This window comes from Podarcis filfolensis, assembly GCF_964270895.1.
Source record: "Podarcis filfolensis genome assembly, chromosome: 5".
NCBI lineage: Eukaryota > Metazoa > Chordata > Lepidosauria > Squamata > Lacertidae > Podarcis > Podarcis filfolensis.
The window spans coordinates 1796347-1821212 of record NC_139608.1 but is presented as its reverse complement, the minus strand read 5'-3'; the positions used below and the strand labels follow the sequence as shown (position 1 = coordinate 1821212).

Sequence of the window (24866 nt, the reverse complement as noted above, 5' to 3'; positions counted from 1 at the left end):
TCCTCCAGCGGAGTTTCCATCACTGCTTTCCGCGGGAGCGAGTTCCAGAGTTTCCACTTTTGAAGGCAGGCGCATGTTCTTGCCGTCCGAATAGTGCCACATGGGGAAGACTAACGCCCGTTGCTTGCCTTTGCTACAGGGTGGAAGCAGGTGGAGGTCTGTTCAGAAACAGCAGCGAGGCTGCAGATGACCCACTCTCTGTGGAGGAGCATCTATATCATGTTTTCAAGCCCTTGGAGGGTTTTGTGTTTGTGACCACGAAGATCTTCAACTGCAAGGTAGGCCAATGTGATTATTGTCCTGTTACAGGTGGGGGGGCAGGTGTTCTGGGGGCAGGAGGGCAGTGGCTTGCTTAAGGATGCTGCCCAGAGAGATTTGGCCCGGAGGACCTTAATTCCAGCTCCCCTTTCTTAGCTGTGTCTTTGTGCCACCAGCCGCTGGGCTCCCGACAGCTTCTGAGAACCAAAATGGCAAACTCTGCAAGGATGAAGGACATGTGGTCCTCCAGGTGTTACTGGACCACAACTCTCATCATCCCTTGAATTTAGCTCTCTGGCTTGGGACTAAAAGGGGGGGGGGCAAATAAAAACCCTCCTCCCCGCAGCCTTTACCCCTCCTGGCTTTTCCTAGCCTCTAAAGAACCAGCCACTGTTGCCTGTCTTTGCACCGTGTGTTTTGCCTTGGCGTAGATCTTTTAGGTTCTGTGGTTTTTTGTCTTTTCCGGCAATGTTTTTACTGTCTCGCCGATGCTCGCGCAGATTGCCTTGAGTTCCTTGTTCATTGCAAAGGTGATTCCTAAGTTTTGAAAACAAACAAACCCACACGTTTTTCCAGCTGCCTGTGGAGAGCTTTCCAAGTACCTGTAGGGTAGCAGCTTGAGATCAACAGTGAACATAAGAACTGATCGCCAGTAGAGTCGCTTCTGACTTCATTGGGATTAATTTGCACTTTCCTTCTGAGCAAACACAGGCTCCTTGTTTTAAACTTGGTATCGTTTGATGTTTGTTGTCCTGGGTTCGTTTGGTAGGAACGGTAGGATAGAAATTTAATGCATAATAATAAATAACGTCTTGTCCCCTAGAATCAGACTCTCTCTCCCCCACCCCCCTTCCTACATACCTTTCCTCTCCTACCTTTCCTGATTGACCTTCATTTGTACATCTTGCAGGTAAGGCCTGTTCCGACTTTTAATTTTTCGCACCTAGCAATTTCAGACACGTTAAATAATGCCTGGTTAGGATCACGCGGAACTTGATGTTTCGAAGAGGAGTGGATGTGATAAGGAGATAGATTGCTATCTCCCAACCTAATCAGACCCCTAATCAGATACAAAGTCATTTCCCTTCCAAAAACCCGGAAGCTCACTTCTTTTAAAAATTAGCCCCATGAGCTTCAGTAGCTGAGTAACTCAGACAATTGGGTGTGTGTCTGTGTGGCACAAGGAAGGGACATCATCTTCACTGCATCGGATATCTACGGCTTTTCAGGGTGAGTTTAGGCATTGCTGAATGTGACTCAAGTATTGTGTAGAGGGCTCCCTGGTCCTGAATGGGGCAACTGTGCCCCTGAAGGACCAGGTGCACAGCCTGGGAATCATTCTGGACTCACAGCTGTCCATGGAGGCGCAGGTCAATTCTGCATCCAGGGCAGCTGTCTACCAGCTCCATCTGGTACGCAGGATGAGACCCTATCTGCCTGCAGACTGTCTCGCCAGAGTGGCTATCTCCCACTTGGACTACTGCAATGCGCTCTATGTGGGGCTACCTTTGAAGGTGACCCAGAAACTACAACTAATCCAGAATGCGGCAGCCAGACTGGTGACTGGGGGCGGCCGCCAAGACCACATAACACCAGTCCTGAAAGACCTACATTGGCTCCCAGTATGTTTCTGAGCACAATTCAATGTGTTGGTGCTGACCTTGAAAGCCTTAAACGACTCCGGTCCTGTATACCTGAAGGAGCGTCTCCACCCCCATCGTTCTGCCTGGACACTGAGGTCCAGCGCCAAGGGCCTTCTGGCAGTTCCCTCATTGTGAGAAGCCAAGTTACAGAAAACCGGGCAGAGGGCCTTCTCAGTAGTGGCACCTGCCCTGTGGAACGGCCTCCCATCAGATGTCAAAGAGAAAAATAACTACCAAACTTTTAGAAGATATCTGAAGGCAGCCCTGTTTAGGGAAGCTTTTAATGTTTGATGCATTACTGTATTTTAATATTTTGGGGAAGCCCAGCCAGTTGGGCAGGGTATAAATAATAATAAAAATATTATTATTATAAATTTATATACTGCCTTTACTTCCGACTGGAACTCAAGGCAGCTTCCACAAATTAAAGCAACACGGATAAAATACTGGATTACTGCCATGCGCTCTGTGTGGAGCTTCCCTTGTGCTTGATACAGTGCCTGCAGTTAGTGCAGAATGCTGCAGCCCGATTGCTGACAGGAGGGAGGCCTTGTCAGCAAATGACCCCTGCGCTCAGAGTCCTGCGCTGGTTTCCGAATTGCTTCCGGGCCGAGTTCAAGGTGTTGCTATTGGGGTATAAAGTCAACATCCCACATGTGTCCACCACACTGCTTGGATGGGTGGAATTATCACTGCCACAGCTGCCACATAATACCCATTCCACATCTGTAAGGAACTTATTCTTTCAAACTGGCAGCCCCTGCCTGTATTCTGGAACTCCCTGCTTATTGATATCAAGCAGGTGCCTTCGCTGTAATAATAATAATAATAATAATAATAATAATAATAATAATAATAATAATAATAATTATTATTTATTATTTATACCCCGCCCATCTGGCTGGGCCTCCCCAGCCACTCTGGGCGGCTTCCATAAAAACCAAAAATACAGTCAAATATCACACGTTAAAAACTTCCCTGAACAGGGCTGCCTTAAGATGTCTTCTGAATGTCAGGTAGTTGTTTATCGCTTTGACATCTGCTGGAAGGGCGTTCCACAGGGCGGGCGCCACTACCGAGAAGGCCCTCTGCCTGGTTCCCTGTAGCTTTGCTTCTCGCAATGAGGGAACCGCCAGAAGGCCCTCGGCGCTGGACCTCAGCGTCCAGGCTGGATGATGGGGGTGGAGACGCTCCTTCAGGTATACAGGACCGAAGCCATTTAGGGCTTTAAAGGTCAGCACCAACACTTTGAATTGTGCTCGGAAACGTACTGGTCGGAAGCAGTACTCCTTTTGGCACTGCTAAAAACATTCTTGTTTAGACAAGCCTGCCCAAAGGCTTAGAAAGTGGAGGTAATTTTAATTCGTTTACCTTTTTAACATGTGTATGTTTTAAAGTATGATATGTATTTTTTCTTGGTTTCATTGCTCTGTCCTTTTGTAAACTGCTTTGAGATGTATTGTTTCTTCGAAACAAATGAACGAAATACATAGCCAGCGCTTCAAACTGAGCCTGGGAAAAGGTAGCCGGTGAAGCTTTTGCAACAGGAGAGTCATGTGTCCCTTGTAATGAGAGAATGAGCAGGTCTTGCTGTGGCTGCGTACCTTTGCATGACTTAATAATAGTGCTCTGCATTTTTGACATTTCTGCCGTGCTGCTTGTGTGCTCTGCGCACAGCTCCCCACATTCCAAAGTAATGGTGGTTGGTTTGGGGTGAAAGCAGCCAGAAATGCAACTTGTGGCTTCTTAGTGGATTCCAACTAACTCTCCCAATGTGTTACCAGCAGATTTGATTTACATGGACTTGGCTGGGTCTTGCATTAGCTCTGCCAATGGGGCGTGGCTCTCCCTTGCAGCTCCTTTGCACTTTGCATGTGAGATTTTTCAGTGTATAAGACTAGGTTTTTTTCCGTTAAAAAAGTCAGTCTAAAAATGGGGGTCATCTTATACATTGGTAGCGCATAGGGCAGGCGTTTGATTGGTTGCTGCCATGGCTGTTAGCGGCCATTGTGCATGTTACTGGTTGCTACGTCAATGGGTGGTGTTGATTAGCTGACGCTGCGGCAATTGGGCATGCGATTGGCCGCTTCTTCTGACAAGGGGACAGCCAAAAGGTGAATTTAGTGATGCTCAACAACTCTGTGCCATCTCCCCCCATTTTCTTAAATTTGAGTCCCCCAAAAGAGGGGCGTGTTATACACGGAAAAGTACGGTATATATTTACTGTCTGCTCAGTACAGTGGTACCTCTGGATGCGAACAGGATCTGTTCCGGAACCCTGTTCGCATCCTGAGTAGAACGCAACCTGCGACTGTGTGTGCGTGGGTCGTGATTCGCCGCTTCTGCGCATGCGCGTGACGTCATTTTGAGCATCCGCGCATGCGCGAGTCGCGAAACCCGGAAGTAACCTGTTCCGTTACTTCCGGGTCGCCGTGGAGCGCAACTTGAAAACACTCAACCTGAAGCATATTTAACCCGAGGTATGACTGTACTGTCTCCCGCTTGATCCATGTGATGAAGAGGACTCTGCCCTAGAAAAGTGAACTATCGAAATAAATTCGTTTGTCTTTAATGTGCCTCAATATCCTTTTTCTCTTGGGTTATATATAATCTCATTAGCCTTTACAACTACCCTGTGAAATGGGCCAATGTTATCCTCCTCATTTCAAGTTGGGGGACTGAGGCAAAGGTGGCTGGAATAAGACCCTCTGAAGAATTTGTAGTTAGCAATCTGGAGAGTGCTTGACCTACAGTCTTAAGCTGTGGGTGCCTGCCTAGGCATGTAGAATGTGGATGTACGTTTTAATTCAGTTTTTGGTTTATTAGTCAAGTTCTGTTTTGAATGATTTAAACAGTTTTTAAGGTTTATTGCTGATAATTATATTGTTCTCTTTGTAAACCGCTTTGAGGTGTTTTTTAAAAATCAATAGAGCAGTGTATAAATTCTTTAAAAGAAACAGACATTGTGGAAGTTTGTAAGTTTATGCATGGCATAAACAAGAACTGGGGGAAATGCAGTGAAACTGAATCCTGGAAGATTTCAGGAAAGATAAATGAAAAGTCCTTCATGCAGTGTGTAGCCAAACTGTGGAACTCCCTGCGGAACAACCCAGAAGGCTTTAAGATTACTGCAATGCGTTATACATAGGGCTGCCTTTGTAGACGGTTCGGAAACTTCAGCTGGTGCAGAATTCAGCAGCCAGGCTGCTCACCAGACCAAGACAGTCTGAGCATATTGCACCTATCCTGGTCCAACTGCACTGGCTCCCAATTAGTTTCCGGGCCCAATTCAAAGTGCTGGTTTTGACCTATAAAGTGCTAAACGGCTCAGGACCGCGATACCTCAAGGAGCGCCTCTTTCCATATGAACCTCCCCACACCCTGAGATCATCTTCTGAGGCCCTCCTTCGTGTGGCTCCTCCTTGAGAAGTCCAGAGGGTGGCAACATGAGAGCGGGGCCTTCTCTGCAGTGGCTCCCCATCTGTGGAACGCTCTCCCCAGGGACGTTTGCCTGGTGCCTTCATTATACAACTTTAGGCGCCAGGCAAAAACGTTCTTTCTCAACCAGGCCTTTGCCTTGTCTTGATCTACATCCTATATACCCTTTTAAAAAATGCTGACTCTTTGGGGTCTTTTTATTGGGTTGTTGGTTTTTCTTTTGATTTTATGTATTTGATATTTTATGGGAACCATCCAGAGACTTTCGGGTGTAGGGCGGTATAGAAATTAAATAAATAAATGAATAAATAAATAGTAATAATAAAAGATACATTCACAAAGGACAAGAGGGCTATCGATGGCTCTTGTGCACAGATCCTGTTTGTGAGTTTCCCGTAATGGGCATCCGGCTGGCCACTGTGAGAACAGGATGCTGGACCAGAGAGGCCACTGACCCGATCTGTCAGGGGTCACCTTATGTTCTTATGTTAGTACAGTGGATGCTCGGGTTGCGAACATGCATGCTCTAGTTATCTCCCGCTTTGACTACTGCAGTGCGCTCTATGTGGGGCTACCTTTGAAGGTGACTCGGAAACTGCAATTAATCCAGAATGCGGCAGCTAGACTGGTGACTGGGAGCGGCCGCCGAGACCACATAACACCGGTCCTGAGAGATCTGCATTGGCTCCCAGTACGTTTCTGATCACAATTCAAAGTGTTGGTGCTGACCTTGAAAACCCTAAATGGCCTCGGTCCAGTAGACCTGAAGGAGCGTCTCCACCCCCATTGTTCAGCCTGGACACTGAGATCCAGTGCCGAGGGCCTTCTGGCGGTTCCCTCATTGCGAGAAGTGAGGTTACAGGGAACCAGACAGAGGGCCTTCTCGGTAGTGGTGCCTGCCCTGTGGAACTCCCTCCCATCAGATGTCAAGGAAATAAGCAGCTATCTTCTCTTTAAAAGATATCTGAAGGCAGCCCTGTTTAGGGAAGTTTTTAATATTTAATGCTGTATTGTTTTTAACACTTGATTGGAAGCCGCCCAGAGTGGCTGGGGAAACTCAGCCAGATGGGTGGGGTATAAATAATAAATTATTATTATAATATTATTACTTGTGCAGGAGGCACGTTTGCAACCCCCCAGCGCCGCGATTCTGCACTTCTGCGCATGCGCAAAGCGCAATTTTGTGTTTCTGCACATGCGCAAGCGCCGAAACCCGGAAGTAACCGGTTCCGGTACTTTCGTGTTTCACCATGTCCGTAACCCAAAAACGCGCAACCTGAAGCGTCTGTAAACCAAGGTATGACTGTATACACAGCTAAAAGCTTCAGAAGAACTGCTGTGCTTGCCTGATATTTCTTTGCAGTCGGCATCCATTCCTCTGTTTGCTTTCGGCATCCATTCATTGTTACTAAAGAATGAATGAAGCGGCAGGTTTTATGCAGGAAAAAACAAAGCACTGGGAGATATTCGCTGGCTGAGGGCCATCTAAGTGAAGGAGGCAGGAAGACAAGACTCTGGCACAGTTTAGGCGAAAGGCGAGTCCCATCCTTCAGAAACATTCATTCTAAATTTAGAGTGGGTCAGGCAGCGGAGAGGCAAGTGGAACAAGCGATTGTGTACGAGAGAAGAGGCAGCTCCGGGCTCTCATTGAGCATAAATCCAGGCTGACAAAAGCAGCCCATTCAGAAACACTGTCGTTACTAAGCAATATACCTGCTTCTTTGAAAGAGGGCAGAGGGAGAGAAATGAACTCATCCACAATGCACGTAAAAAATAACTCCCGAGAGGATGAGTTTGTTGCTATTGGGCTGGTAGGTGTACAAATTCATGAGCTGCAAATTCCGGGCTGCATTTTGAGCAGTATCTCTGCCTCTATGTTGGGTTCAGGGTTGTATTAGGGTGGCTCTGTGGTCTAAACCACTGAAAGGGTCAGTCAGTTTTATTGCACATAGCCAAAGGCTGCCACAATGGACACAGAATCATTCAACAGTCTAAACCACAGAGCCTCTTGGGCTTGGCGGTTTGAATCCCTGTGATGGGGTGAGCTCCCGTTGCTCTGTCCCAGCTCCTGCCAACCTAGCAGTTTGAAAGCACACCAGTGCAAGTAGATAAGTAGGTACCACTGTGGCAGGAAGGTAAAAGGTGTTTCTGTAAACTCTGACTTCCATCACGGTGCCCCGTTGCACCAAAAGCAGTTTAGTCCTAGTCCTGGCATTTGTTGTGTACATAAGCTTCAAAGTTTCCTTTCCTTTTTAAATTTATTTTATATTTTGCAATGTTTTTCCTCAATATTTAGTAGTTTCTCCACGTTTAGATATTTTTCTTCGGTGAAGCGAAATTACCTAGATTACCTATTGATTTAAAATACAAAAAATAGCAAAAGTAAAACAAACAAACAAATGGATGTTTTATAAACCCAGGAAAAGAATTTTTAGCACAGTACAAAAATTTAAAGCATTCCTTTCTTTAATTTTGTAATTTACTGTGGAAAACGCTCAAAATATCGCTACTGTTGTAGTTAGCAGTAGGAATTGATAGCTGAGCAAAGAACCGTAATTTGGATTATAAGATTTTTGCTTTAATAAAAATTCCTTAAACACTGAAAAAAGAAAGAAGCAGAAGCAGTTTAGTCAAGCTGGCCACATGACCCGGAAAGGTGTCTGTGGACAAACGCCGGCTCCCTCTGCCTGAAAGCGAGAGGAGCCCCGCAACCCCATAGTTGCCTTTGACTGGACTTAACCGTCCAGGGTACCTTTACCTTTACCTAGATTTATTTTTCATTTCCATATGCTAGGAAGCAAACTTCTTCTCACAGCGCAGAGTTAAACTATGGAACTCCTTGCCACAGGGGTCATCGGTGGCCACCAACTTCAGAGGGGTTTAAAAGAGGACAAATTAATGGAGGAGAGGGTCATCAGTGGCTCCCAGTCAGGATGGCTTGGCTCTGCCTCCAAGTGGCCATGGTCCTGAACACCAGTATCTGGAAACCCCAGGAGGGGAGAGGGCTCTTGTGGGCTTCCCATAACGGCATCTGTCTGGCTACTGTGAGAACAGGATTCTGGATTCTATGGTGCCCCCTTGGGTCTGACATAGCAGGTTCTTCTTACGTTCTTATGGGGTCTCCCTCCCCACTTTTGTCTTACCTGGTTTGTGTGTCTGTTGCTTAATGTGGATATGTGAATTTTATGTGCTGAGGTATGCACACACATACAGATAGATGGATGGGGAAGTTTAAATAGTCACATTTTCCCGTATGTTGCAGTTTGAAAAAAGCGAATGTAAAGATTGCATAATATAATAATACAAGCAATCCCGATACTTTCATCTTGGAATGGTTCATCCCATTGCAAACTACTTAAACAAGTACAGTGGTACCTCGGGTTAAGAACTTATTTCGTTCTGGAGGTCTGTTCTTAACCTGAAACTGTTCTTAACCTGAGGTACCACTTTAGCTAACGGGGCCTCCTGCTGCCACTGCGTCGCCACTGCACGCTTTCTATTCTCATCCTGAAGCAAAGTTCTTAGCCTGAGGTACTATTTCTGGGTTAGCGGAGTCTGTAACCTGAAGCATCTGTAATCTGAAGCGTCTGTAACCTGAAGCGTCTGTAACCCGAGGTACCACTGTACGTTTGAACATTGCTGCCTCTTGCACACATTCTGATCTGTTTGGGGAGAAGTGGAGGTTTATTTTGGGGGATGGTGGTTGTTGTTGTTTTTTCTGCATTTTGATGCAGCCCAAAACTTCACATGTGCCTGAGCATCCCTGACTCTGAAGCAACCCTTATGTTCACAATTATTATGCTGAGCAGAGATGTTTTGATGTTAACGGGTGGCGACAGACGCCTCTTTGAACAGTACTCTTTCATTTCCCCTCTATCTCCCAGCTACATTTACTGGAACCCCGAGACAACTGATGAATTCCAACTTGCAGAGAGAAATACGGTTAGAGTTTTGGAGCATAACTTCTTCGGGATGATAGGTATTCAGGCATGGAAGAGGCTATAAATTCAGTGGAGTGCTACAGTTAACGAAGGGGGGGATACTTCATTCTTTCTCCTGCTCCTCCCTTTCAGTGTCTTCTTTCTTCAAATATTCTTCCTTCCTGCGAAAGTTCTGTTTTGTTTTGACCTGAGATTTCAGACCTTGCTTTCCATGACCTTCTCTTTCTTACCTTAATTCCTTCTTGTTGTTGCTGTTTTTAAATCTCAGACCTGCTTCTGTTAAGCTGACTTGCACCTGGAAGTGCCATTCAGGTCCTGCACCAGGTCTTCCTGCGAAGGCTCAGGGCTGTTATTATTTATCATCCTTGCCGAAGGCAATCTGCAGGTCCTTGTCGCACCCATTTATAGCGCTGTATCTTTGAGAGCCCAGGGAGAGTTGGCTTATTATCGAGTCTTGTCCCAGAAAAGAAACCGTTGCAAACTCCAGTTTGTGAATGTCGGTCCTTGGACGGTCACCTTCCAACAGGTCACTTTAGGCCACTACCCCAAACTCAGCCTCTTTTGGCCACATTTGAGAGCCAGTTAGAGTTTCTTAACCCCACCGGTTTGGTTGATTACCTGAGACAGAAAAACAGGGGGGGGGGGTTGCTGAGCGCTTGCCAGACCAGAAGCGATGGCCGGCGGTGGTCTTCCAGACCGGTGGGGTGCCCATTTGTACAAAGTGTATTTTTGGCTCTTTTCGTGTCCAGGTACAGGTTCTGCCATCTGTTGCCTGGGGAGAACGGCCCCTGCGCTCCATCCTCTGATTTGCGTAGCCGGTCTGTTTTGGCTCCTGTGCCCCAAACCGAATCCAACGTATGAGCTCATGCCTCTTCCACTTGACTGTCCTCTGCTGTCCCTCCTGTGTCTTGCTGCGGCTTTGCATCCAGCCTGTGGAGATGGCAAGTAGGCAGGGAGGTCAGGCAGGCAGCAGGAGGAGGCTGCCTTGAAGGCTGAGCCAGGAGAAGAAGTTTCAACGTAGGTGTGCATTGTAAGCTACCTGCCTGCAGTCGTAGGAAGACAAGAAGCTCTCTTCTACTGAGTCAGACCATTGATAAACAGTGGGAACATTGGTTTCTGGGCAGGAGTTGATCATGGTGTGGATTTGCCAAGCGTGCCTTCCTCTTAGCATGTTTCTCCCTTGCGTCCTGAGTTCGAGTGTCTTCAAAGCCCATGACACCTTTGGTCAAGGCTGTTCTCCAACTGGAGCGCTCGCAGGCCAGTATTTCCCAGTTGTTGGTGTTTATACTACATTTTTTAAGATTTGCCTTGAGACAGTCTTTCAACCTCTTTTGTTGACCACCAGCATTACGCTTTCCATTTTTAAGTTCGGAATAAAGTAGTTGCTTTGGAAGACGATCGTCAGGAAACCGCACAAGATGACCAGTCCAACGAAGTTGATGTTGAAGAATCATCGCTTCAACACTGGGGATCTTTGCTTCTTCCAGGACACTGATATTAGTTCGCCTGTCTTCCCAAGTGATGCGTAAAATTTTTCGGAGACACTGTTGATGGAATCTTTCGAGGAGTTGGAGATGGCGTTTAGAAGTGGTCCATGTTTCACAAGCATACATGTTAAAACCCTGTTTATGGAAGACAATCTTACTCGGCTACGAGTGATCGCCAAAGAGGAAGAAGAATACCTGAGAACTTTCCCAGTGTTTTTGTCAAGGCTTCCTTCCTTCCTTCCTTCCTTTTATTTGAAGGCCCCTTTTCCACACATGCAAAAATCCGGATTAAAGCCTTTTACAACAAAGAAAGCAGGCCTTATTAGAAAAACTAACCAATAAACTGAAACTGACGCAGGGACAAATAGAAGAAGACGCCTTCACCCTGGTGTGGTTCCCCTTTATCACATACACAGCCCAACAAGACGACAACAAGAATCTGCCGACAGCATACAAATCAGTCTGGCTCACCTGATCCAAACACACACACACACACCCTGCTCACACACAAAAACAAATATCACTACAGCCACCCCCTAGACCAACCCCAACCTCTCTCACCTCCAAGGAAATACAACAAGCAAATAGTAAGAGAACCCACACAAGTGACGCTGAAACAAAACCCCACACATACACTAAGTAGAAGAATAGAAGTTTTCCCACCCAACCCCTCACCATTCCCCCCTCCACCTCTTTCCCCCTTTTCTTCCCAATGTAACACTAATGTTTCACAACAAATGCAGCTGATCTGTAGAAAACACAACTTGAAAAAAGAGACAATGCACGTATTTTTGTAAACCAAGAAATCTTTAATGATTTTTTTTAAAAGCAGGAGTGCACTTCAGAACCTAGCATTGCAAAAGCAATTTCATAACAACACAGTAAAACAGCTCAATAGCAAACATGATAACATGCAAAAAGCAACATTTCTGTATGTTAAATAGAGCAGGACTGCATAAGCAAAATCCGGCAACCGTAGCAAAAATAGCAAGGGAGTTTGATGGTTTCCCTGTGGTCCTGGAATACCCCCCCCCCCGGATGATGTGCCTCCATCACTAGGCGTCACTTAGTTACTTTATTGAGGCGACACAAAGAGTGAGCAAGAGAGCAGATCCATGCGCAGACATATGCGCTCCCAGAGCCTGGGTCTCGAATTGGGAAGTGATGTGGAATTTCTGCAAAACACATTATCAGTGGGGCTGGACTGGAAAAACTGGTAAGATCCAGTTCAGGAGGAACCTTACAGCTGAACATTAAACTTGAAAACAGCTCCATGCAAAGTACAAGAAGGGTTCTGTTACATACAGTGGGAACGGAGAGAGTAAATCCTGTTGAAATTTGCACCCAGCAGTAACCTTTGAGTTTCTGTTGAACCGAGAGCGATGCACACAGACCCAGTTTTCTTTGGTTTTACTCATGTAAAAAGTTACTGTTTAGGGCTGGGGTTGTCAAGGCTTTCTGTAAAGGACCAATGATGCAGCAAGCTATACTATGGGTCTCATCAATTTCCCACTGTATTTCCATTTAGAATGGCATCCTTAGAGAGACCATTATCAGACAGGGCATTGCGTTTCAGAAAGGTAGGAAATGAATCCCATCCACTCTCGTGGCCACAGTATTATTTTGCACGTTTGCCTTGTGACTCAGACGGGCCCTGAAGTCCTGGACTTTGATTAAGACACTTCCTGCAGTTTTTAATCTGGGTTTGATCATTTACAAATCCAATGAAAGTGTGTGTGTGTGTGTGTGTGTGTGTGTGTGTGTGTGTGTGTGAAGAATCGCTGCAAAGACATAGCTGTCAACCGTCCCTTATTTGGTGGGAAAGTCCCTTATCCCAGCGCCGTGTCCCACTGCTGTCCCTTATTGATGATGTCCCTTAAATTTCCCGGGTTTCAAAGGAAGCAGCTCCTCTCCCTCCCTCCCTGCCGGCCAGGGAGGAGGGAGGCTCCAGCTGTGTTGCTTGGCTGCATTGCTCACCCAAATCTAAGAATGACTGGGAGCTTGCATGCCTTGTGCCGATCAAATCGGCCAAGTTGCCTGGGGACTCGCCTTTGCTCAGCGCTTCCCAGCGGAGAGGTGACGGTGGTTTTCCTTGCTGCATCCCCTTTGCCGGGTTGCTGCGCTGTGGGAACCACTGCTTGAGGCTTTGTTTGGCTGCTGGCTGGGCTTTCTGCCTTTGGCTCGGAGGGGCTCAGAAGTTGAACATACCTGTGCTGGGAAAATCCCTTATTTTGGCTGCTGGTCCCTTATTTTCGAGGCTGCTGGTCCCTTATTTTCAAATCTGTAAGTTGACAGCTATGTGCAAAGACCAGTCATAGCTGACTTAATATTTTGGAGCGCAGTCCTTCTCCATGCTGTCTTCTACAGCGAAACAGGGCAGGGGTTGAATACAAGTGTGTCTATTTTCTGCACAGCAATAAACTGCATTTACTGTATGTCTCGTGCCAAGGCTTTTTCCACCTCTTCAGCTGGCAGCGGAGGTTGCTTGTCCTACGGTAGCTGCTAAATCAATTACCTTAAAACAAGCTGGGACTTCAACCCTCTCCAACAAGGGGGACAGAGGAGTTATCCACTCTGCAAGACACTTGCTTAAACTGCAGAGTTTAAGATCACATTGACATTGCAACGGTTCGTGCCATGGTTTGGCAGCTCTGGTGGAAATCCACAGAATCTTGGAATTGCACAATTGGAATGGGCTGCCCCCCAAAGTTCATCTATTCTAACCCCCTGCAATGCAGAAATCGCAGCTAAATTTAGAACCCGAAACGGATCTGTCATGAAGCGAGGTGGCATGGCTGCTTTGGCAATGGAGGGGGGGCAGTGTTAAGGGTTGGACAGCAGGAGCTGAGCAGATCTCTCCAAGGGATATATATATATATATAATTATTAACAATTTCAACATGACAAATTATCAAAACATTATTTCCCCCCTTTTCCCCCTCCCACCTCCCCAACAAACTCCCCCCCGCAAGACTTACCTCAGCTTCTCTCTCTGATTTCTCAACTCATGTTGTTCTCTGCATATTGTAAAATTGTATACATCCTTGTATTATCTATCTACTATGTTAAAGGTAAAGGTAAAGGGACCCCTGACCACTAGGTCCAGTCGTGGCCGAATCTGGGGTTGCGGCGCTCATCTTGCTTTATTGGCCGAGGGAGCCGGCGTACAGCTTCCGGGTCATATGGCCAGCATGACTAAGCCGCTTCTGGCGAACCAGAGCAGTGCACGGAAACGCCGTTTACCTTCCCGCCGGAGTGGTACCCATTTATCTACTTGCACTTTGACGTGCTTTCGAACTGCTAGGTTGGCAGGAGCAGGGACCGAGCAACGGGAGCTCACCCCATCGCGGGGATTTGAACCGCCGACCTTCAGATCGGCAAGTCCTAGGCTCTGTGGTTTAACCCACAGCGCCACCCGCATCCCTCTACTATGTTAACCCTCACTAAATTTGTGCATGTTTATTCAAAACCTGCCAAGGAGTCCAGTTCATTTTGTTGTCTTTTTAAATAATTTGTAAAAAGTTCCCATTCTTCTTTAAGGTCACAGTTGTCCTTATCTCGCAATTTGTATCAGTTTCGCCAGTTCTGCATAGTTCATCATAGTTTCTCCAAGGGATCTTAATCCACTAGGAAGTTCTCCCGCAAAAGAAGGGAGCCAACTTGTTTTCTGCTGCTTCAAAGGGTGAGACCAATGGATTATTAAACTAGCAAGAAAGGATTCTGGCTAAACATTCAGAAGGGCTTTCCGATGGCAAGAGCTGTTCGACTACAGAACAGATTCCCTTGGAAGGTGGTGAATTCTTGAAATATACTCGGAGTCGAGAGTTGATTTCATGCTCTTTATTCACCTCATAGTGGTGAGGAGGAATGGAAGTTCCCCCAGAATGTCTGCTTTATATACATTGTTTCCACAATGGGCCCCACGTGATTGGCTAATTCCGGGATTCTCCTGTAGGCCAATCAGGTTGCGGATTCACTTCCACCTGGAGCTGGATTGGGTGGCTCCTGTGGACCAATCAGACTGCTGCATTCTGGGTCCTATTGTTCTAGGACCAATAGGAACTGGAAGTTTTTAAAGAGAATTTGGAGGGTCATTTGTCAGTGATCCTATAGCTGTTACTCCTGCATTGCAGAGGACTGGGCTAGATGACCCCCAGGATACCCCTTCCAACACCATGATTCTGTGTTTCTACCTCCCTGCTATGGAAGTGAGAGCTGGACCATCAAGAAGGCTGATCGCCGAAGAATGGATGCTTTTGAATTCTGGTGCTGGGGGAGACTCTGGAGAGTCCCACGGACTGCAAGAAGATCCAGCCTCTCCATTCAGAAGGAAATCAGCCCTGAGTGCTCACTGGAAGGACAGATCCTGAAGCTGAGGCTCCAAGACTTTGGCCACCTCATGAGAAGAGAAGACTCCCTGGAAAAGGCTCTGAATGTTGGGAAAGATGGAGGGCACAAGGAGAAGGGGACGACAGAGGGTGAGATGATGGGACAGTGTTCTTGAAGCTACCAGCATGAGGGAGGCAGTGGAAGACAGGAGTGCCTGGCGTGCTCTGGTCCAGGGGGTCACGAAGAGTCGGACACGACTAAACGACTAAACAACAAACAACAACAACAACCTCCCTGCTGTGAAAAGCTTCACCCACTTTCTGAAATTCAAGCTCCAGTTAGAAGGTCAAGAGGCAAGCCAGGCTGGCTTCTGATCAGTTGGCAAACTTTGTATGGTCTCTCTCTCTTCCCCCCGCCCTTCTGACAACCATCACAGAAAGTGGGCAAATGCCCCAGCCAAAATGGCAGATGTAATTGCACTGGGGAATTTGTTCCGATTGGCTGCCGCTGCTACCATGTGACCAGGCTATCCCATGTCCTTGCCTGCTCTCCTTGAGGAAATTAGCAGTTTCTCCTAAGTGAAAAGCTTTGGAATCTGCCCAAAATACGCTCTGATTTATTACTTGGAGAGTCTTTTCCGAGAGAAGAGCGATCGCTCAGACGTTTCTCTGTCCCCATAGAAATTAGGGAGGATATTCATCACGTGGAATTTAATGAACCACAGTTAATGAAATCATCCGGAGGAAGCCTGAGTGATATTGTTTAACCAGGAAAATGTTGGCTGTCACCAGGCTGTGCTTCTGCAGCATTTTCCCCAAACTGAAGGTGTTTTTCCAGACCTCTGAGACCTGCCCATGGACTTTCTAAATGTGTTAATGAAAGCTTTTGCCAGGCTTTGCTCTTCTTCTCTGCCAGGTGTGAATTGGTGGGAAGAGAACATCTCTCAGTTCCATCACATCTGACCTTATGAGATGCTCTGAATTCCCTGTGGAGATGACACACGGCAGAGTGAATCATAGAATCATAGAATCATAGAGTTTGAAGAGACCACAAGGGCCATCGAGTCCAACCCCCTGCCAAGCAGGAAACACCATCAGAGCACTCCTGACATATGGTTGTCAAGCCTCTGCTTAAAGACCTCCAAAGAAGGAGACTCCACCACACTCCTTGGCAGCAAATTCCACTGTCGAACAGCTCTTACTGTCAGGAAGTTCTTCCTAATGTTTAGGTGGAATCTTCTTTCTTGTAGTTTGGATCCATTGCTCCGTGCCCGCTTCTCTGGAGCAGCAGAAAACAACCTTTCTCCCTCCTCTATGTGACATCCTTTTATATATTTGAACATGGCTATCATATCACCCCTTAACCTCCTCTTCTCCAGGCTAAACATGCCCAGCTCCCTTAGCCGTTCCTCATAAGGCATCGTTTCCAGGCCTTTGACCATTTTGGTTGCCCTCCTCTGGACACGTTCCAGTTTGTCAGTGTCCTTCTTGAACTGTGGTGCCCAGAACTGGACACAGTACTCCAGGTGAGGTCTGACCAGAGCAGAATACAGTGGCACTATTACTTCCCTTGATCTAGATGCTATACTCCTATTGATGCAGCCCAGAATTGCATTGGCTTTTTAAGCTGCCGCGTCACACTGTTGTCTCATGTCAAGTTTGTGGTCAACCAAGACTCCTAGATCCTTTTCACATGTACTGCTCTCAAGCCAGGTGTCACCCATCTTGTATTTGTGCCTCTCCTTTTTTTTTGCCCAAGTGCAATACTTTACATTTCTCCCTGTTAAAATTCATCTTGTTTGTTTTGGCCCAGTTCTCTAATCTGTCAAGGTTGTTTTGAAGTGTGATCCTGTCCTCTGGGGTGTTAGCCACCCCTCCCAGTTTGGTGTCATCTGCAAATTTGATCAGGATGCCCTTGAGTCCATCATCCAAGTCGTTGATAAAGATGTTGAATAAAGCTGGGCCCAAGACAGAACCCTGTGGCACCCCACTAATCAGCACAGGCTAGTGATGGTTCTGGACATGAGAACACGAGAAGAGCTATGCTAGATCAGCCGAGAATAATAGAATCCTAGAATTGTAGAATTGGAAGGGATCCCAAGAGCCATCTAGTCCAGCCCCCTGCAATGCAAGAATCTCAACTCAAGCATCCATGGAAGATGGCCACCCAACCTCTTCTTAACAACCTCCAAGGAAGGAGAGTCCACCACCTCCAGAGGAGACCGTTCCACTGTCAAACTGCTTGTGCAGTGGTACCTTGGTTCTCAAACAACTTGAGAACCTCAAACACAACCTGGAACCCAGACACTGCAAACCTGGAAGTAAGTGTTCCAGTTTGTGAACTTTTTTTGGAAGCCGAACATGCTCCATTTTGAGTGTTATGCTTCCGATTTGAGTGTTACTCTGAGTTCTCTCTGTTTTTGCTATTTATTTTGTGTTTTTGTGGCTCTCTTTTTTGTGACACTGTGGAACCCAGTTCAGCTACTGATTGATTATTGTGTGACTGCAATACATTGTTCGTTGCTTTCATATTATGGATCAATGGTCTCACCAGAGAGTAAAATTCATGTTAAACGGCTGTTTTAGGGATTATTTTGAGAAGTCTGGGACGGAATAATCCGTTTTGCATGACTTTCTATGGGAAAGCAGTGCGCCTTGGTTTTGGAATGCTTTGGTTTTGGAACGGACTTGCGGAACGGATTAAGTTTGAGAACCAAGGTACCACTGTACTGTCAGAAAAGTCTTCCTAATGTTTAGAATCTCCTCTCTTGTAACTCGAAGCTTTGGGTCCCTCCAGGTCAGGAAGAAAAAAGGCGTGCTCCATCTTTCATGTTCTGCCCGGACACTGAGGTCCAGCGCCGAGGGCCTTCTGGTGGTTCCCTCACTATGAGAAGCCAAGTTACAGGGAACCAGGCAGAGGGCCTTCTCGGTGGTGGCACCCGCCCTGTGGAACGCCCTCCCACCAGATGTCAAAGAGAAAAACAACTACCAGACTTTTAGAAGACATCTGAAGGCAGCCCTGTTTAGGGAAGCTTTTAATGTTTAATAGTTTATTGTATTTTATTGTTTTGTTGGAAGCCGCCCAGAGTGGCTGGAGAAACCCAGCCAGATGGGCAGGGTATAAATAATAATAATAAATTATTATTATTATTATTATTATTATTATTATTATTATTATTATTATTATTATACCTGCCAGGGATCCCTTAGCCGTGCTCTCTGCATTACTGGGGGTGGGGCTAGATGACTTTTGGGCTCCCTCCCATCTCTACGATTCTATGAAAAAATGGCAGTGGTACGCCAAGTTCCAAGCGATGGAACTTCTCTTTGGAAAGCTTGAGAGAATCCCTGATGGCTGTGCCCGTGCCAGCCATTGCAGCCCCCTGTTTCCACAGCCCCCGCTGCTTTCTCTGCATTGTGTTCTCTGCTCAAGAGCTTTGGAGGATCAATTGTAGCATGTTCCTTCCCTCCAGGTAATACATATTGATGAAGGACATTCGCGCCAGCCTTTCCGTGTCCTTACTGGCGCAAGGCTCTGCATGCAGAAAGCTTTTCAGAAAGAGCGTTTAGAGAAGGGCTGTAACTCATAAGAAGCGCAATCCATCACAACAAGGGAGATGGTACTCAGCCTGTTCCTAGTGTGGGGAAAAGGATTTCATCACAAGGGGCTGGGCAGGTGGATTTTCATAAGCGCTGCCTGTAGGAGCCAGCGAGTAGGGATCCTGTTATGTACTGAGCTGAATAGGATCCAGAATGCAGCAGTCTGATTGGCCCTAGAACCATAGGATCCAGAATGCAGCAGCCTGATTGGCCCTAGAACCATAGGATCCAGAATGCAGCAGTCTGATTGGCCCTAGAACCATAGGATCCAGAATGCAGCAGTCTGATTGGTCCTAGATCAATAGGATCCAGAATGCAGCAGCCTGATTGGTCCTAGAACAATAGGGTCCAGAATGTAGCAGTCTGATTGGTCCTAGAACAATAGGATCCAGAATGCAGCAGTCTGATTGGTCCTAGAACAATAGGATCCAGAATGCAGCCGTCCACAGGAGCCACCCAATCCAGCTCCAGGTGGAAGTGAATCCGCAACCTGATTGGCCTACAGGAGAATTCCGGAATTAGCCAATCACGTGGGGCCCATTGTGTAAATAATGTATTTAAAGTAGACATTCTGGGGGAACTTCCATTCCTCCTCACCACTATGAGCTGAATAAAGAGCATGAAATCCACTCTCAACTCCGAGTATATTTCAGATCCCGTACCCTGTTGAGTGTCGCGATCATTCGTATCAGAGTTTGGGAAGATTCTTTTTTTTTTTTAAAGAAATATTTATTAAGATTTTACAAAAACAGATATACAAAAACACATAATAAAAAAAGCAAAAAAATAGGAGTAAACACACACAAAAAATACAAAAAAATAAAAACAATTCTTTTTCATAATTTAAAACTCATTTGCTTGTTTCTTTGACTTCCTCACACCTCCCCTTCTTATATTCCCATTTAAATAATCAAATCAGCAAATCCTTACCCTCTTTTGTTTATCTTATCTCTATAACTTAACATTTTATAGCTCAGTATTTTCATCCATTATCAATTCATTTTTGCATATTCTTATTAACTTTGTTACAAATACCACTTATTTCCAATCCCACATCATTTTAATTATGTTTTAACCTATTTATAGAGCTTGGGAAGATTCTTGGCCTGCAACTCCCTTCAAGCCAGGCAGCTCATGCCAGGGGTCAGGGATGGCAGGAGGAGTGATGCGAGGTGAGAATATTCTCTGCTAGAAAATCCTCGGGCGAATATTCTCCACAAGCTGTAAATTCTAATGTAAGAACCAGTTTGACAACCCACATTTAAAGAAATCTAGGAAAGAATAAGTCAAGCTGTGATATTTCCAGCGTAAGTAATGAAGAATGGTTGTTGGTATTTTTGATCCAGTTACATGACTGGGCATTCTGTCATTCACTATTGGCAGTTCTGAAATGTGAGCTACAGAAAACATATTATTATTATTATTTTAGTTTTTAAAATGCTAGTCATTTAATTTGAGGAACATTTGAATTCGTATGCATTTCAGCTATATGCAATAGAGGGAAATGGCTTGGGCTTAGATTTATGTTACTGAAATCTGAAGTGGGGGGAAAGGGAGTGTGGACAGAAAGAAGACTGAAAATAAATAAGTGTGTGCACTACTTTGGTACTGCATTCTAGAAACGCCAGAAACCACTTTATGCAGAGTCAGATCATTCGTCCCCCCAGTTCAATGTTGTCTACACTGACTGCCAGCAATTAAGAACATAAGAATGGTCTTCTGGGACAGGGCTCACTCACCCGACTGACTGCTTTTGAAATAAATAAATGCTGGTTTTGATGGACTCGTGATCTGGCCCAGCACATCTATTCTCACATTGCAGTTCCTGAGCCTCCTCTTGCCCTCAAACATCAATCATACATTTTGGAAAAAATGTGTTTTTGTTTTTGATTTATAAATTATTTTTATTGGTTTTACATATAATCACACTGGGACGCGGGTGGCGCTGTGGGTTAAACCACTGAGCCTAGGGCTTGCTGATCAGAAGGTCAGCGGTTCGAATCCCCACGACGGGGTGAGCTCCTGTTGCTCAGTCCCTGCTCCTGCCAACCTAGCAGTTCAAAAGCACGTCAAAGTGCAAGTAGATAAATAGGTACTGCTCTGGTGGGAAGGTAAACGGCGTTTCCGTGTGCTGCTCCGGTTTCGCCAGAAGCATCTTAGTCCTGCTGGCCACATGACCCGGAAGCTGTACGCTGGCTCCCTCGGCCAGTAAAGTGAGATGAGCGTCGCAACCCCAGAGTCAGTCACGACTGGACCTAATGGTCAGGGGTCCCTTTACCTTATAACCACATTACGTAACATCATACCCTCTTATTGGTTCGGCTGAACCTAACAACTTCCCTCCCTCCCATCTGATGATTTACAAAATTAAACTTTACATCTTTACATTTCACTTTGTTTCCTATCCTTGTTATATCATTACCTAAAATATTATATTATTCAACCTGAATAGGTAGCAATTTCACCTTGCAGATCTTCAGATAACCCAGCCAGTGACGTCAATTGCTTACAGTTCTCTTTCAAATATAATATAAATTTGTTCCAGTCATTTTGGAATGCTTGGTCTCGCTGGTTCCTGATTGTTCCCGTCAGTTTTGCCAGTTCTGCAAAGTCCATCAATTTCGTCTCCCGCTCTTGTTTTGTTGGTAACTCCTGTTGTTTCCCTCTTTGGGCTAAGAAAATTATTGCCGGAAAAAATGCTTCTTGTTTGCTTTGCATTTGAAAACCTCATCATAACCAAATTTTGCAGGCTTGCATCTGCATTTGAATCCAGTTTGGCACTGTTCTGAAATGAGGTGGCACACTTGAACCTTTCAAAACGTGATTTTAGCTGCTGATTCCAAAACTGATTTCTTAGAATTCTGATTTTTGTTTGTTTGTTTGTTTTGCAGAAGGTTTCTTAGAATTCCTAAGCAGATTCTGAGATTCTAGGTAGGAATAGGATGTGAACTTGACTTGTACCAATATGAGGGTTGGGTGAATCTGTCAATTTCAGTTTCCAATATTTCCATTCTCGCGTTCAGTTCTGTATATTTCCCCATCAAATTAATCAGTGATTTTTCTGCTAAAATGAATTTTTTTGTATGCACCTTTGCCCAGTACAGTCATACCTCTGGTTAAATATGCTTCAGGTTGAGCATTTTAAGGTTACGCTCCGCGGCGACCCAGAAGTAACGGAACGCGTTACTTCCGGGTTTCGCTGCTTGCGCATGCACAGACGCTCAAAATGATGTCACGGCGAACCGCGACCCGTGCAGTTGTGGGTTGTGTTCTACTCAGGATGCAAATGGGGCTCCAGAACGGATCCCATTCGCATCCAGAGGTACCACTGTAAATTCGTATTTTTGCCAGCACTTTCCACTGATGAAAAAGCATTTCTATACACATTGCCCCTGGTACATGTGCTTTGGAACACATGGCTTGGCTTGAGAACTGCATTGCAAAATTCAGCACATTGCTAATTTGGGCGGATGGTTGCGTTTGGGGTTTTGCAAATCAGGTAGCTTTGCCATTAAATGTGAACTGGATTGACTCCCCCCCCCCCCCAGCAGGCACCATTGCTGCAACAGATTTTGCAGGGGCTCTTCCCATTTATTTGGAAAGTTTGCATAGCACAAAAGAAGGAGCAAGTAGGTCCTGTTGAAAGCAGCAATTTTGTGTTTCTGGGACTGCTGCGTCAGCAATGCTCTCTGATAAGCCAGAGAAATAAAAAAATAAATGTTGTCATCCCGTCACGACCTTGAAAGGCCATGCCCTATTATGTCGGGGAGGTTGGCTGCTTGGCAGTCAGGTCTGTTTGCTGTAGCTTGTCGTTCTGCTTGCCGGGGCTCAATGCAGGCTCTGTCCCACTGATCTGCCTGCCGAGGTCCCGATAAACTCTGATAAAACGGCAACTGATGTTCAGAGGCACCAATCGCCCCCAGAAGAGCAATCTGGCTGCCTGGAATGCATTTTCTATTCCCCGCTCAATGGAGCCCAGATGGCTTCTTCTACAGTAATTTTCTCCATTGTCCAATTTCCGCAAATCCCCCCCCCCATCGCCTTATTTTCTGCAGTTCCCGGTTGTAAGAAGCAAAAGCATTTCCTGGAGGGTCTGAAGGACCTTTTCCAGTATCTGTTAAATCCTGAATCCCCTCCCTCCCACCCACTGTCCCGCCTTTTGTCAGCTGTTTTAGTAAATTGTGTTCTCTTTCCGTGATTTCTTCATTGCCCCCCACCCTTCCCTCTCCCAGTTCCCTGGATTTCATTATTTCATTATCATTATTTGTATACCATCCTTCAACCATTGATCTCAGGGCAGTTGCAGCCTAAAATTACAACATAGGGCAGGGATAGGCAACCTAAGGCCCGTGGGCTGGATGTGGCCCAATCGCCTTCTCAGTCCGGGCCACGGACGGTCCGGGAGTCAGCGTGTCTTTACATGAGTAGAATGTGTGCTTTTCTTTAAAATGCATCTCTGGGTTATTTGTGGGGCATAGGAATTCGTTCATTTTTTTCTTCAAAATATAGTCCGGCCCCCAACAAGGTCTGAGGGACAGTGGACTGGCCCCCTGCTAAAAAATTTTGCTGAACCCTGATATGTTGTTGTTGTTTAGTCGTTTAGTCGTGTCCGGCTCTTCGTGACCCCCTGGACCAGAGCACGCCAGGCACTCCTGTCTTCCACTGCCTCTCTCAGTTTGGTCAAACTCATGCTGGTAGCTTCAAGAACACTGTCCCGCCATCTCGTCCTCTGTCGTCCCCTTCTCCTTGTGCCCTCCATCTTTCCCAACACCAGGGTCTTTTCCAGAGAGTCTTCTCTTCTCATGAGGTGGCCAAAGTATTGGAGCCTCAGCTTCAGGATCTGTCCTTCCAGTGAGCACTCAGGGCTGATTTCCTTCAGAATGGAGAGGTTTGATCTTCTTGCAGTCCATGGGACTCTCAAGAGTCTCCGACCCCTGATATAGGGAAACACAAAATACACAAGAAAACTAAGAACAAAAACAGCCCGGCCCTGGTATGACCTGTAACCCAGTGTGCAGAGTCTCGCGTGTGGCTTTACCTATAATTAGAGGTGCTCTTGAACCACGTAGATGAGGAGGAGGTTTTGGGAGAGAGAAAACTGCTCAACTACATGCATGTCTTTTTCCTTGATCGCATCTGGACTTCAAGCACTTGCGTTGGCCTCCCCTTCCCAAGGATGCCGAAGGCTTTGTAGACAGCATTGAACCATGTTGCAATGCGACACTTGCGCTCTCCATTGGCCTTGGTGCAGGGGCTCCAGGTTGGGGGGGTGAGGGGTCTTCAGCCCCCTGCCTGATGTTGTGTGGGGAGGAGGGGCTGAGAGTGGAGTGCCAGTGGTGGAGCATATGCCCCCGCTGCCCAGGGTGGGCGGGATCCCAGGTTTTCTCCTCCTCCTCCTCCTCCAGGGGTTACTCAGATTCCTTACTTCAGCCTCTGACAACCTGGCATCATCCAGATGTTTTGATCTACAACCCCGGACAAAGAGTCAGAATGAAAGGCTGTCTTAATCACAGAACTGGAGAGATGGAAGGGACGTCTGCAATGCAGGAATCACAGCTAAGCTGGGCCCCGTGGCAGAGGCCCCCAATTCCTTTCCCCTGGTGACCCACTGAGGGCTCTCAGGGGCCCAGACCAACCCACCTCCAGTGTCAAGCCAGACAATTGACCTGATCCCATGGCAGCCATTCTGGGCACAGAGCAGGAGGAGAGTTTTATTTTTCAATTGCTGTGCTGCTTTGCTGCCGGCGCAAAGGGAGGGGGTGACATTCAGTGCGCCCACGACTCAGACTCCCACGCCTTGTTTAGTCGTTTAGTGGTGTCCGCCTCTTTGTGACACCCCTGGACCAGAGCACGCCAGGCCCTCCTGTCTTCCACTGCCTCCCGCAGTTTGGTCAAACTCATGCTGGTAGCTTCGAGAACACTGTCCCACCATCTCATCCTCTGTCGTCCCCTTCTCCTTGCGCCCTCCATCTTTCCCAACATCAGGGTCTTTTCCAGGGAGTCTTCTCTTCTCATGAAGTGGCCAAAGTCTTGGAGCCTCAGCTTCACGATCTGTCCTTCCAGTGAGCACTCAGGGCTGATTTCCTTCAGAATGGAGAGGTTTGGTCTTCTTGCAGTCCATGGGACTCTCAACAGTCTCCTCCAGCACCAGAATTCAAAAGCATCAATTCT

General features: G+C 46.4%; 1 protein-coding gene and 1 long non-coding RNA gene across 5 annotated transcripts in view; one reads left to right on the top strand and one right to left on the bottom strand.

The window, feature by feature from the left end:
• The window catches only part of LOC310762288, a 155724-nt gene that overhangs the window by 54684 nt on the left and 76174 nt on the right, over positions 1-24866 (bottom strand). The gene's annotated exons all lie outside the window — the stretch shown is intronic.
• The window catches only part of IL1RAP (interleukin 1 receptor accessory protein), a 100013-nt gene that overhangs the window by 2192 nt on the left and 72955 nt on the right, over positions 1-24866 (top strand). For all 4 annotated transcript variants that reach the window (XM_083612823.1, XM_083612824.1, XM_083612826.1 and 1 more), the window contains exon 2: positions 140-278. The gene's annotated coding sequence lies outside the window, so the exon portion shown is untranslated. The remainder of the gene's footprint in view (positions 1-139; positions 279-24866) is intronic.